Consider the following 13,466-nt stretch of genomic DNA (forward strand, 5'->3'; position numbering starts at 1 on the left):
CATGAAGAGGCATAGCCAATGAAGTCTCAGCAGACGACCAGCTTCAACTGGCAGACACAAGAATGGCCAAGTTTCCTGATGGTTCCAGCCCCCAGCCTTTGAGTCTTCCAGCTGAGACCCCAGACATCCTGGAGCAGAGACAAGCCATGTCTGCTGTATTCCAACTGAAATCCTGACCCACAGAATCTGTGAGCATTCAATAAATGGTTTCAGGCCACTAAGTTTGAAGGTAATTTGTTTTGCAGCTCTAATACCTGGAACACCCAGAGTGTGGTCACACACATCTGAGCTTTGCTAAAAGAGGGCAGCAGCTGCAATGCATGCTGGGGCATGGGGTTGGGGCCCAAGCCACCAGTCTCTAGCGCACCGTGGTACACATACCAGCTGGTATTCCACTGTGAGTTTAGCATTAGCAGCTGTTGGATAGTTCTCAATTGGGTTTTCTAGAATCATCAGTGGCTTGGACAATTTTGTAGAAGAAAGAATCAAATAAAATGCAGAGCAGATTTAAAACACTACCTTTGACATTAAATAGGTGTTAAACTATGTGTCATCTCTATTGGCTTTCAGCTCTAGAGAGCTCCAATCATGACAATCAGGAATATAATGGCTTGATTTATTGTTACTCTTCCTCACAATCATATTTATTTCATTGAATCCACCCTAGCAGGCTGGCTAAGGTAAAAGGTCATGGAGAATGTTCTGCCAGGAAAAAAAAAAAAAAAAAGGAAGGAAGGAAGGACGGACATAGGCCAACATAATCTATTCAACGAGTGCCATAAAGGAAAAGTGACTTGAGAAATAAGGTGGCTCTTGGCAACCTAGGAGGTGAGATCAGTTTTTAAAAACATAGAAGAAACCAAACACTGAATGACAGAAGCGGTCAGATAGTGTGCTCTAACGAACTGGTTGCTACAATCTCCTGACCCAGTTTGCATTGGCTAAAATGCTTAACAATGTCCCAAGTAAGGAACAGTGTTGTTAGACTTGCCAGCATGGGTCGTGTGACAGAGGAGTAACGGGGGCTTGCCCGTGTACTGTCACCCACACACTCCAGTCCCTACCCTGCATGAGAAGAATGCATCCCCTTTGCCCAGACACAGTGCCCTGGCGTCAGCCTACTGAGGTGAGTCACAGGGTCAAAGTGGGGACAGAAGGACTCCTCCCGGAGAAGGGCAAATCCTAAAGATGGAGCAGAAAGCCTGAAGTGAACAACCTCTGGAGTTGGGGGATGGGGACATGCTAGGAACTCATGTGGATGTTCCCCTGACCCTGAGCATCATTTTCTTTAATCCTTTCGACAAGCATATGAAGGAGATCTTTGTAATCCCCAGATTACAGGGGAGAAAATGGAAGCTCTAGGTTTAATTTCCCCAGACCACAAAAATTAGAGTCACATTCAGATATCAATATCTAATTTTTGAGCCCCTCCTTATGGTGATCCCAGGAGGTATTCCCACCAACTTAACTTGTATTACATGGATATTATTACACACGATGTACAGTTAAGAGTGAAGCTCAAAGACACACACCTGTCATCCCAGTGGCTCGGGAGGCTGAGGCAGGAGGATCGTGAGTTCCAAGCCAGCCTCAGCAACTTATTGAGGCCCTAAGCAACTCAGGGAGACCTTGTCTCTAAATAAAATATTAAAAAGGGCTGGGGATGTGGCTCAGTGGTTAAATGCCCCTGGGTTCAATCCCCAGTACCAAAAAAAGAAAAAGAAAAAGTGAAGCTAAGACAGATAACAGAGCCAAAGTCGTAAAGCCACCCCTGTACCCTCCCCCCAATGTTCTTGGGTTACTGTTCAGCAACGCTGCAACCAGGCTGCTTGCTACCAGGATAGTGGGTTGCTGGACCGGAGCACTGCATAGGGCGAGGTACCTGGGTGGGGAGGGCATCCTGATGGGTATAGTGCAGAGTGTCCCCTGAGACCGGCACACTGAGAAACCAAGCCCAAACTGCAAAGCAGCAGCGTCTGTGCGGATGGCGGGCCCAGGGATTCACAGCCTAATGAACTAGATCATGGAAGCTCATTTGCGTGTTCGATAGCTCCTGCCGTTCGCTCAGGTTCACTTAGGGCGAAAGAGAAGGAAGCTAAGAGGGGATTCATTTTTCGAGCTTTCAAAACATAGGAAGATGGATGGGGAGAGAGATCCCAGGAGACCGCCCTGGGAGGCAGGCGTGGCCCAGGAAGGCCGAGGGAGCCCTGAGGCCTGGGTGGATGTCCTAAGCGAGCACTGGCTGGCAGAGCCACCTGCTCAAGGCAGACCTTTTTGTCAACCATCCTAAAATTAATTTAGTAAGGAAGTTGCTCTGCCCAGCCTTGGTCTCCCAGCAGCCGAATGCTACAGGGACAGTGGCCACAGGACCCCACAGCACAGGGCTTCTCAAAGATTGGGGGCAAAGGACTAGCTGTTTCTTTTTGTTGTTGTTGTTGTTTGTTTGTTTGTTTTCCCAATCTGTCATGGTCAAATCTTTGGTAAAATACAAAAAAAAAAAAAAAAAATGAATTACCAGGGGAAAAAATTCAATTTTAAAAAGCTCAAAGTTTTAATAGTCTTTAGATTCAACAGACGTAAAATTACTCTGACAGATTGTTATAGAAGTTTCTAAATGCTCATTTTCAGTTTCTGGACTATCTTGTCACTTATGGGTAACAAATTGTTGCTGAGCTAGGGCTGCTCTGTGGAACACTCTGAGTAGTGCTGCCCCAGAGGACTCTGGAATAGTTGGATGGAGACTTCCAGCCCCAGCTAGTTATCCAGCTCAGGCAAGGACAGACATCCTTGCTGAGCTAAAGCTGAAACTGGGCAGTAGAGTGCTTGCTGCTTAGCATGTGTGAGGCCCTGGGTGACGTCCCCAGCACCATACCCACACACAGAAAAAGAGCCATCCTTGAAAAGCTCTCTGGGCAAAGGGGTTGGCAGGACAAGAATGTGTGGCAACCCTTTATTGAATGAGACATCCTTAAATGTCGGTGCTAGTTGCACTGGTACATTTGGTCTCGGGGTAGGAATAAGACATCCATGTTATCCTTAGGGGCTCCACTTCTCCATGACTGCTGGCAGCCTCCATGAGCACCCCTCAGGTTCCCCCAATACTCTTACCTGCCTTCCTTCCTCCCCATTTTTCCATAAGGAATGGAGTCCCAGTCCCTCCCAAAGGAGAGAACTGCACAAGATGCCCAAGGTAGAGAAGCTCCTCTTGTAGCAACAGGAACCAAGAGATCCTGCTTAGATATACCCTCTCACCCCCTAGCAAACCGTGCCTTCTAGAATTGACAGGGCATTTGGAGCCATCAGGGTCTGGACCTCGCAGACATGACTCCTGCATTCCGCCATGTCAGCCTGTTGTCCTCATGGTGATGGGAAGGGAAGGGCTTTGCAACTGTTTCCCAACCAGGCCAACCGCAAGCCCGCGCCACCAAGACCAGTCTCCTGGCCCAGCAGCCGCCAGCAACAGAAAATTCTGCTATGATCAGCTCCATCTCTGCCAGCAGATGTCACTACAGCCTGACCTCAGGCTACTGAAAATGAGTCCCTAATTTTGGTTCTGAAGCTCTAGAACAGTGGACAAAAGGCACCCAGAGGTCACCCTCCTTGGATTCTTTTTCTTTCTTTTTTTTTCTTATGTGGCAAGCTTGCTGATTGCTAGAAAGATATCTTTGTTTGCCTCTGTGTTACCATCTGTAAAATGGACACTTCCCCCACATTCCCTCCCTTCCCTGCAGGGATGCTGTGGAATTCCGAAATGGTTGCGACATTCCAGAACTCATTGGTTCCCCACCTCACAGGACCTCAGTCATTTCCTCAAACAGAGGGTAAAACTACAGCACCCCAATGATAACTGACTCACTTTGCATTTTTCTTAACAGGTATCCAGAACCACCTCCACCTATTCCCGTTTCCATAGTAACAGAAGGGTCCAAAAGAAAAAAAAAAAAAAAAAGCTCGAACAAAATAAGACACCTAAGAGGCATAAACAAAATATGTGATGGTGTGGGAGGCTGTAAAGTTTTTATCGCCACCTGTTTGGGAAGACCTGCATAATTCAATCGTGCTCCTGGCATTTGTGAGGGAAGCAATCACCCCAAAGTTGTGGCAATAAAGCCTTTATAGCCCCCCATGCTGGCACGCCCGCTTTCTAGGTACAAAGCCCCAGTTTGATAAACTTCCGCTTCTCACATTTGCATAATGGAAATGGACGAGATTTGAAACCCAGGCTGTTGGGCTGCGCAACTCGCAACTCGCAGGTCCCTGGGACTGAATCACAGCGCGCCTGGGCGGAGGTGGCTGCGAGAGGCACCAAAACCAGACATCAGGGCCACAGGGCTGGGCAGGGGTGCGGGGAAAGCAGGGAAAGATTCTTCTTGACCCCTCATCCCTGGGGCCTGGCTGGGCCTGGCTCTAGTTGAAGGTCATATTACTTCAGGGGTCCAAGAATCTTAAGAATCTAACATCACAGTGTCCTGGTGGTGAGCACTCTGGAAGACACAGCTGTCCAGGGCAAGTTTGGTGCAGAAAGGGTGGTTGTGCCCCTAGACACATCTGATGTCCCTCTCTGTAAGGACCCCACACCCCACCCCATCACCCTTCCATTTCCTGGTACCTTCCCCCTCCATCTACCATGCATCCCTCACCACTCCCACAATCTTTTCTAGAGGGTACCTACTGGGCCAGGCAGGATAGCAGTGGCTGTTCTTGGTGACTCACCTTCAGCAGATTACTGCAGCCCTGCTGGTGCTCAGTGGTAAAAGTTTGAACGTGTCTGCAGAGCTTAATCAAATGCTAATTCCGTGTGGTGAAAGAATTTGCTGGAATCTGCAAGGGAGCTCCTGGCAGCAAGAAAATGCGTTGATTCCCTCCCAAATCTGCTTTGCCCAAGCCGGGTGCGATTTAGACCGTAAAGCTGCATTAAATGACAAAGTGCTGTGTGGATCACACAGCCATCCTTTGTGTCGTTAATGAAGGGAAAAACAGGGCTTTATTCTGAAGCTTTGTGTATAATCAGATGCCATGTTGTAAAGCTCTGGAAAACACACCAGAAATCATAATTGGGAGGAAATAAAAGGGTTAGTCCAAAGCAGCATATGATTTAAATAAGAAGGAAAAAGAAACTGCCCCCAAGATTTGTGCGTTTCAAGAATCAACTTTTAATTCATTCGCAGGGAGATTACAGAAGGGGAGGAGCAGCCCTTTAAAATAGTATGAAAAGCTAGTTTAGATGTAAATGAGAGATAATGGGCTTTCACCAGGAAATAAGCTAGGGAGCCAAGTTGGTGCCCAGGGCGGGGGAAGCCGAGTGGGACATCTCGGCCTGCAGGGCTCTGAAGGCCTCTGGATCTAAACACTGCAGAGAACTCGGGTCTGCAGCCTGGAGGGATGGAGAGCAGAGGTTCGAGGTACAAAGTCTGATAACCAGCAGCCAAGGAAGAAAGAAAGACCCCGGTTGCCTGTGGTGGTCCTCAACAATCCTGGGGCCTGGCTGGGTTGGGGTAGAGTGGGGAGCTTGATTGTCCCTTTAACATGGAACTCTCCTCTGCGTGACATGCTAAAGTCGCTAAGGAAAGGGCTTGGGGCCCTTCCGCCTGTCTTGCAGCTGGAGTTGAGAAGCCCTCCCCAGTTCTAATTCACTAATGATTTGCTTATTAGCTCGGATCAGGAAGCCAGCTTCTGGAGAGATGTGAATTGGCATTGATTTAATCCTCTTGCCAGCACGCGCTCCCAGTCCAGGGTGAGGTTGGGGCGGGGGGGGGGCAGGTGCCAGCCCGTTGGAGAGTAAGTTGCTGCTTCTTCTGCCTGGCTTTGTCTGCTCCCCCCACCATCTGTTCCCAGGCAGAGAGTTGAGGTTGAAGGGGCCCTAAGAGCCCAAGCCCAGGGGTTCAGATCCAACGAACTGTGGGTGACCGATGCTGAGCTCAGTGGTCTCCTGGGGAAATCCGAGGTGCAGATGGGTTGCTGCAAAATGTGTCTCAGTTCCAGTGACTCTTATTTGATGGGGGGCAGGGGTCTCTGGAACATTTCAGCCTCTCAGGTACATGCCATCATGATCCACAGTTTCCAAGGGAGGAAGCTCAGCCCCAGAGAGGTTATGTAACCTGCCTAAGGTCACACAGGGCAAACACTGGAACCAAGCTGCGTAACTCCAGAGTCTTCAATAGCCGCTGCGATGCTTATGTCATGTAATTGGGCTGCTTCAGCTGGCGCATACCTTCTGCTCATGTGATTATCCCTTTCTAAACTGCCATCAAGAGCATTTTTCTCTGGGGGTGTTGCTCGGTGGTAGAACACTTGCCCAGCATGCACAGGGCCCTGGGTTCCATTCGCAGCACCAGAAAAAAAGCATTTTTCTCTACTCTTCTAACTAGATTGAGAAGTAGGGGGGATGCCGGGGGTGGAACTGAGGACCTGGTGCCTCCTAAGCAGGCTCTGTACCACTGAGCTGCACCCCCACACCCCTACCTCCAACTAGGTCATTTAGTGATAGTTAAGACCTAGTGTTTAGAACATGCTCGTGGTTCATCTTAGTGACCGGGTACCCTTTTCTGAGCATGACAAGAAGCGTGACCCAATGTTTTTTCCAACCTAATTGGTCTAATGATAGACCAGCTCCATACCTTTGCTCAGGCAGTTCCTTATACTCCCCATCCTGCCCTTCTCCACCAAGCTAAAGCCTACCCATAGCACCCAAGGCTTAATTTATTGGCAAGTTCATAGTCATCCTGTCCGCATCCTAACCTCTCTCGTGAAAAGTTGTCCTTTCTTTTTTTTTTAATGTTTTTATCTGTGGATGGACACAAGATCTTTTATTTTATTTATCTATTTTTATGTGCTGCTGAGGATCCAACCCAGTGCCTCACATGTTCTAGGCAACCGCTCCACCACTGAGCCACACAACCCCAGCCCCCTTCTCTACTACCCGACAATGTCTTGAACATAGTAGGCCCTTGAAAATACTTGCCAGTTGACCAATGAATAAAACATGAGACCTGACTGTGGTTTCTGTGGACATTTCTGGTGGCCATCTTTTCCATCCCCACAAGCCTGGCCACTCCCCAGGAGATATCCATTACAGGTTTCACTTCATTTCAGAATGCTAGGCAGGGTCCAAATAGAAAAGCCTGCTTCCTTCCAAGAAATCCCCGTGACTGGCTACTCCTCAAGTCAGTTCCAAAAGAATCCAACCAGCATTAATTAAACTCCTACTCTGCACCCTGGGCACAGTGCGAGGCATAGAGAATATTGAAAGTGAATCAGATCTAGGGCCTGCCTTTCCATCTAAAATATTATAATCAGGACCACACAGACATTGTATGGGTCTCCCCCACTCAGTGGTAAACTTTATAAGAACCAGGGTCATGCCCAGTGTCGTTCACTGCTCTGTCTCCATGATGTAGCTCAGAAACAAGTTCAGAAATCATGTGTTGAATGTGAACGTGCAGAGAACTTTGCCATGTTACCTCATTTCGTCTTTACCCCTGTGCAATAAATTTAGTACAGTTCTTCCTTTTGGAGGGGCCAGGGAGTAACCAGGGATTGAACCCAGGGGTGCTTTACCACTAAGCCACATCCCTAACTATACACACACACACACACACACACACACACACAGGATTGAACTCAGGGGCACTTGACCACTGAGCCTCATCCTCACATCCTCAGCCCTATTTTGTATTTTATTTAGACACAGGGTCTCACTGAGTTGCTTAGCGCCTCACTGTTGCTGAGGCTGGCTTTGAACTTGTGATCCTCCTGCCTCAGCCTCTCCAGCCACTGGGATGACAGGCGTGCACCACTGCATCCGGCTACAATTGTTCCATTCTAAAGATGAAAAGACAGGTTTCATGACTTTATTTAAATTTCTGGAGATCCTCTGGAGGAAGGAGGGTGATCAGACCCACGTCTGTTAGCTTCTAACTCTTTTGCCACACCTCTCACCCAGGATTCCTAAGATGCCCTGCTGTGTTGGACCGGAAAAGGATGAGGCAATCGTGACTAAGAGCAGGTTACCACGGCCCCGCAACAGCCAATTTACAGTCTAGCTTAAAAGGAATTGCACCAAATGAGCCCACCTAGCCCTTGGTTTCTAAATACCATTTCCCATCAAAAGGAACCAGCCTCCTTGGAGAAACAGATTAAAGGAGGCTAAAGAGACATGACAACTAAATGCAATATTGATCCTAGATTGGATTCTGGATCAGAAAAAGAACACGCTACAAAGTGCAGAAGAGGAGCTATTGACAAAATTGGAATAGGGACTGTATATGAGGTGGTGCTTTTCTATCAGTACAAATTTCTTAGATGTGCAAATGTTCTTGTGGTTATGCAGGAAAATGTCTTTGTTCTTAGGAAGCACAGGCTGAAATATAGAGAGGTGAAATGTCATGATGCTTAAAATAAATGACTTTCCGATTGGCTGGGGAAGAGACAGACAGACAGACAGATGAGTAAATATGGCAAAATAAGAATTCCTGAATTAAGATGTAGGCTATATAGATGCTAATGGTACTCTTCTATTTTTCTGAAATAAAAAAAAATGAAAAAGGAGAGAATTACATAGAAATAGCCTTGCAAATGTTGCCCACTGCACCAGAAAGGTCCGGAAGAGAGGTCGGGGCCACAGAGGCAGACGCCCGAGTCCCAGTAAGTGGACAGCCACTGTGAAAATGGACGCATTAGCCAGAGTCCATTCTTGCAAGAAAATTCGCAAGAAGCTTCTGTGGAAACCGAGCGGTTTTATAGGTGTTTTCAAATGTGAAACCAAATTAACTACACATGCCATTAAATACAGAGCTACACACGTGAAAGCCCGGGAGTGGCAACCGGGGATGAGGTGGGAGCAGAATTGTGGTATCCCGTCTCCACTTTAGAGACGGATTGTGTGGGCCACTTATTACCTCGGGTGACACCTAAATGTCAAAAGGCAAGGATGGAGCCAGAGAGCAAAGCTTGCCGGTGAATACAAATGGGAACAGGCTTTAAAAATAAAGCTGGGTTCAGCTTCCAATACTGCAAATGCCAATCAAAAGATTCATTTATTTTTTAAATATGTGGGTGAGTTGAGCATTATGTCGGAAAGATGACTATCCAAGAATCAGCACGAAATCATTCTGTACAGGCTGAATTTCTGTTTGTCTGCCCCAGCTTTGGTTGACTTTTATGCTTTTAGTCTCAGTTTGGTTTGTTTTTTGAGAAGAAAGTAAGAGGGGGCATTACAATTTGAAGTTGTTTTGTTGTTGTTGTTGTTGTTGTTTTCTTGGTACTGGGGATTGAACTCAGGGGCACTTAACCACTGAGCCACATCCCCAGCCCTTTTTCTATTTTATTTAGAGACAGGGTCTCACTGAGTTGCTTAGCACCTCACTTTTGCTGAGGCTGGCTTTGAACTCACCATCCTCCTGCCTCAGCCTCCCAAGCCACTGGAATTATAGGCGTGCACCACCGTGCCTGGCTGAAATTTTTTTAAATGAGCATGTATTTGTGACATATTATTCAAAATAAAAATAGTGGTGAGAGGAAAAGAATTGCTCAGACCTGGCCCCCAATATATCTGTCCTAGGCAGGTCTAGGGAACAGCGATAGAATCTTGGTAACTAAGGAGAAGAGTGGGGTACATTCTGAGTCTGAAATTTTTCCCTAAGTGCAACAATAATTGATTAGTTCTTAAGAACTATTATTTCAACATTTTGAGAAAGGAGCAGAACCTAGTAGGGCTTTCTAAAGACAACCCCCTGTGATGCAAACCTGTAATCCCAGCAGCTCTGGAGGCTGAGGCAGGAGGATCGTGAGTTCAAAGCCAGTCTCAGCAAAGCGAGTTCAAAATCGACATCATCAAAAGTGAGGCGCTAAGCAACTCAGTGAGACCCTGTCTGTAAATGAAATATAAAATAGGGCTGGGGATGGGGCTCAGTGATCGAGTGCCCCCCCAAAAAATTAAAAGTTGAGATGCATTGGCTTGGTACCTCCTAATTCCTCTTAGTAAGGTTCTGGTGATGCATTTAGTAGCCGGTGGCTGAATTTCCTCCTAAGACCCTGTAGTTAAGGGGTAGTCTCTGATGGGGACGGAACACAAACCTTCTCCTGCTCTGCCTTCTAAAAGCTTCTCACAGAGAAATCGCGTCAAACCATGAATGAAGTAGAGGCTTTAGAATTTACTCAGTTGCCTTTGTGCTGTGTTACATTCTCTCACTTAGTAAATGTGCTACGTGCATTTTTTAAAAAGTGCAATTTGTTGAGTTCAGATTCTACTCATATCCATTAGTTAAAGTTTATTAATTCCTTGGTCCAAAACTGTAACCTCTTTCTTTCTTTCTTTCTTTCTTTCTTTCTTTCTTTCTTTCTTTCTTTCTTTCTTTCTTTCTTTCTTTCTTGTCTTCTTTATTCATTAGTTTTCAGAGACAGAAATCACAGCATTTCTTGCTACACTTCTTGGTTTCTCTATTTTATTCTCTAGTTCTGCCCAGTGTTGCTTTAAATACTTAAGGTTACATTGATAATTGTGTATAATGCAAATTCTAATGAAGATAAGTATTTCTGTCTGTTTTGGTTTCTGCTGTCTTCTTCAAGCCAAGAACAATGCCTAGAATGTTGCAAGCATTTGCCATATTTTGCTACATGAATAAATGTGTATTCATAATTATATATTCTAGAACTATTATTTCTTTTCCCAGTAGGTACCATCCTCCTTTGTCCTGTATGGTGCTGTTGCCTTGAATTCTATTGTCTGATATTAGAGTTGCTACTGTAGCTTTATTTGATTTATTTTTCCCGATACATCTTTTTTCCATTCATTTACATTTAGCTACAGTAGTCTCCCCTTATCCTCAGAGAATATGTTCTCAGTGGACCCCTGAAGGTGCAGACAGAACCTAACCCTATACGTGCCTAGTATAAAGTTGAATTGTGCCCTGAAACCAGAGGCACTTTACTACTGAGTCCCTTTTATTTTTTATTTTCAGGCAAGATTTCACTAAGTTGCCCAAGCTGGCCTCCAACTTGTGATTCTCTGGCCTCAGCCTCCCAAGTCACTAGGAGTGCACCATTGTGCATTGTTTATAAAGTTTAATTTATAAATTAGGCACACATCCTGGATATGGTGGCCCATACCTATAATCCCAGTGACTTGGAGGGGCTGAGGCAGAAGGATTGCAAGTTGCCTCAGCAACTAAGGGCAACCTTATCTCAAATTTTTTTTTAAAAAAAGAAAAGACCTGGGGATGTAGCTCAGTGATAGAGCACTTGCCTAGCATACGTGAGGCCCTGAATTCAATCCCCAGCACCACATGCGTATATACACAGAAAGAGACAATGTAACTTTTACCTTGTTTAAATCAGTTGTGCTGAACCCCTTAACCACCATTTAAATACTCTAACACCTGAGACTGCCTTGCTCTAAACCCAAATAGCCCACACAGAAAGACCATGTGCTCATGGAGAGGCCTTGACACTGTGTCAAGACAGAAAGATGCCCAACAAACCCTAGCTGCCCCCATCCCATGCTGTTCTAGCTCCAGCCACAGTCCAAGTGTAACTGTATGAGAGATTCCAAGACAGAACCACTCAGTTTAAAAAAAAAAAAAAAATCTTCCCAGTCAGGTGCAGTGGTGCTTGCCTGTAATCTCAGTAGCTTGGGAGGCTGAGGCAGGAGGATTGCGAGTTCAAAACCAGCCTCAGGAACTTAGTGAGGCCCTGAGCAACTCAGCAAGACCCTGTCTCTAAATAAAGAGAAAAATAGAAATTTTTCTATTAGAAGACAGCAGAAACCAAAACAGACAGAAATACTTATCCTCAAAAATAGAAAGGGCTGGGGATGTGGCTCAGTGGTTAAGTGTCCCTGGGTTCAATCCCCAGTACCAAAAATTTAAAAAAAAAAAAAGCTTCCCAATATTTGACCTGTAGAAATCAGTGTCTTTGAACACCTTAATTTCAATCACCTTCCTTCATATTTCATGTTTTTATACTATTTTGTACTTCAAATTAGATAGCATTGTTGTTATTTTAAAAATCTGTGCTCACGAATTGATTTATTTAACATAGCTTACTACATCATACACACTTCCTGGGACTATTTACTTTTTTTTTTTTTTTTGGAGTACATCCTTTACGAATCTTTTCAGAAATGAACTTTTAAAGGTAGATGGTTTTTGTCTATCTGAAAATGTCTTTATTTCAACTTCATTCTCAGGTGCTAATTAGCTAAACATGCTAATCTTTCTTAGTTAATCTTTCTTAGTTAAGCACTTAGTAGAGTGCTTTCATTCAGCATTTTGAAGACATCATTCCATGGCCTTCTGTCCTTTGTTGTTGCTGATGACATTTGCTGCTAGTCTAAATGTTATTCCTCAGGAGGTAATTTTTTAAAGATGTTCTCTTTCCTTTTGGAATTTGCTATAAGTCGGTTAGATTTTACTTTTACTCATCTTGCTTAGGACTTTTTTATGTTTTTTTTGGGGGGGGGCCTGGAATTGAACTCAGGAACATTCAGCCACTGAGCCACTCCCCAGACCCTATTGGTACAGGGTCTCCCTGAGTTGCTTAGCACCTCACTTTTGCTGAGGTTGGCTTTGAACTCCAGATCCTCCTGCCTCAGCCTGCCAGGCCTCTGGAATTCCAGGCGTGCACCACCACACCCATCCTGCTTAGGATTTCTGCATTCCAAAACAGTTCCATCAGTTCTGAAAATTCCTATGTATGATGTCATTGAATATTGCCTCTTCCACATTCTCTTTGTTCTTTCCCTCCGGAAACTCTAGCATCTATGAGAATTTTCTATTCTATTCTATTCAACAGATCTTTTCACCCCTTCCTTTTTCTTATTTCTGGTTCTTTGTGCTGCATCCTTGAACATTCTGAGCAACTGAACCATCACTCCAGGTCAGTAATTCTTATTTAACTCATACATTGACATTTTTATTTAAAAAAAAAAATACATATATGTGTGTGTGTGTGTGTGTATATATATATATATATATTTCTAGAAGTCCTATTTAGTTCTTTTTTCCAAACATGCATCTTCTTCTTTGTGGTGTGTGTTTGTCACTCCCTATTGTCTATATGTATTTAGTTATTTTAAACTTGCTGATTTTAGGGCCGGGGTTGTGGCTCAGTGGTAGAGCACTTGCCTTGCACATGTAAGGCCCTGGGTTCAATCCTCAGCACCACATAAAAGTAAATAAATAAAATAAAGGTATTATGTCCAACTACAACTAAAAAGTAAATATTTTTTAAATGCTAATTTTATGATTTATAATACATTGGTTTTTTTTTTTTTAAAGAAAGAGTGAGAGAGGGAGAGAGAGAATCTTTTAACATTTATTTATTTTTTTTTTTTTTAGTACTTGGCAGACACAACATCTTTGTTTGTATGTGGTGCTGAGGATCGAACCCGGGCCGCACGCATGCCAGGCGAGCGCGCTACCACTTGAGCCACATCCCCAGCCCCTACATTGGGTTTTTTATCTAAAGTT

Source organism: Callospermophilus lateralis, chromosome X (assembly GCF_048772815.1).
Source record: "Callospermophilus lateralis isolate mCalLat2 chromosome X, mCalLat2.hap1, whole genome shotgun sequence".
NCBI lineage: Eukaryota > Metazoa > Chordata > Mammalia > Rodentia > Sciuridae > Callospermophilus > Callospermophilus lateralis.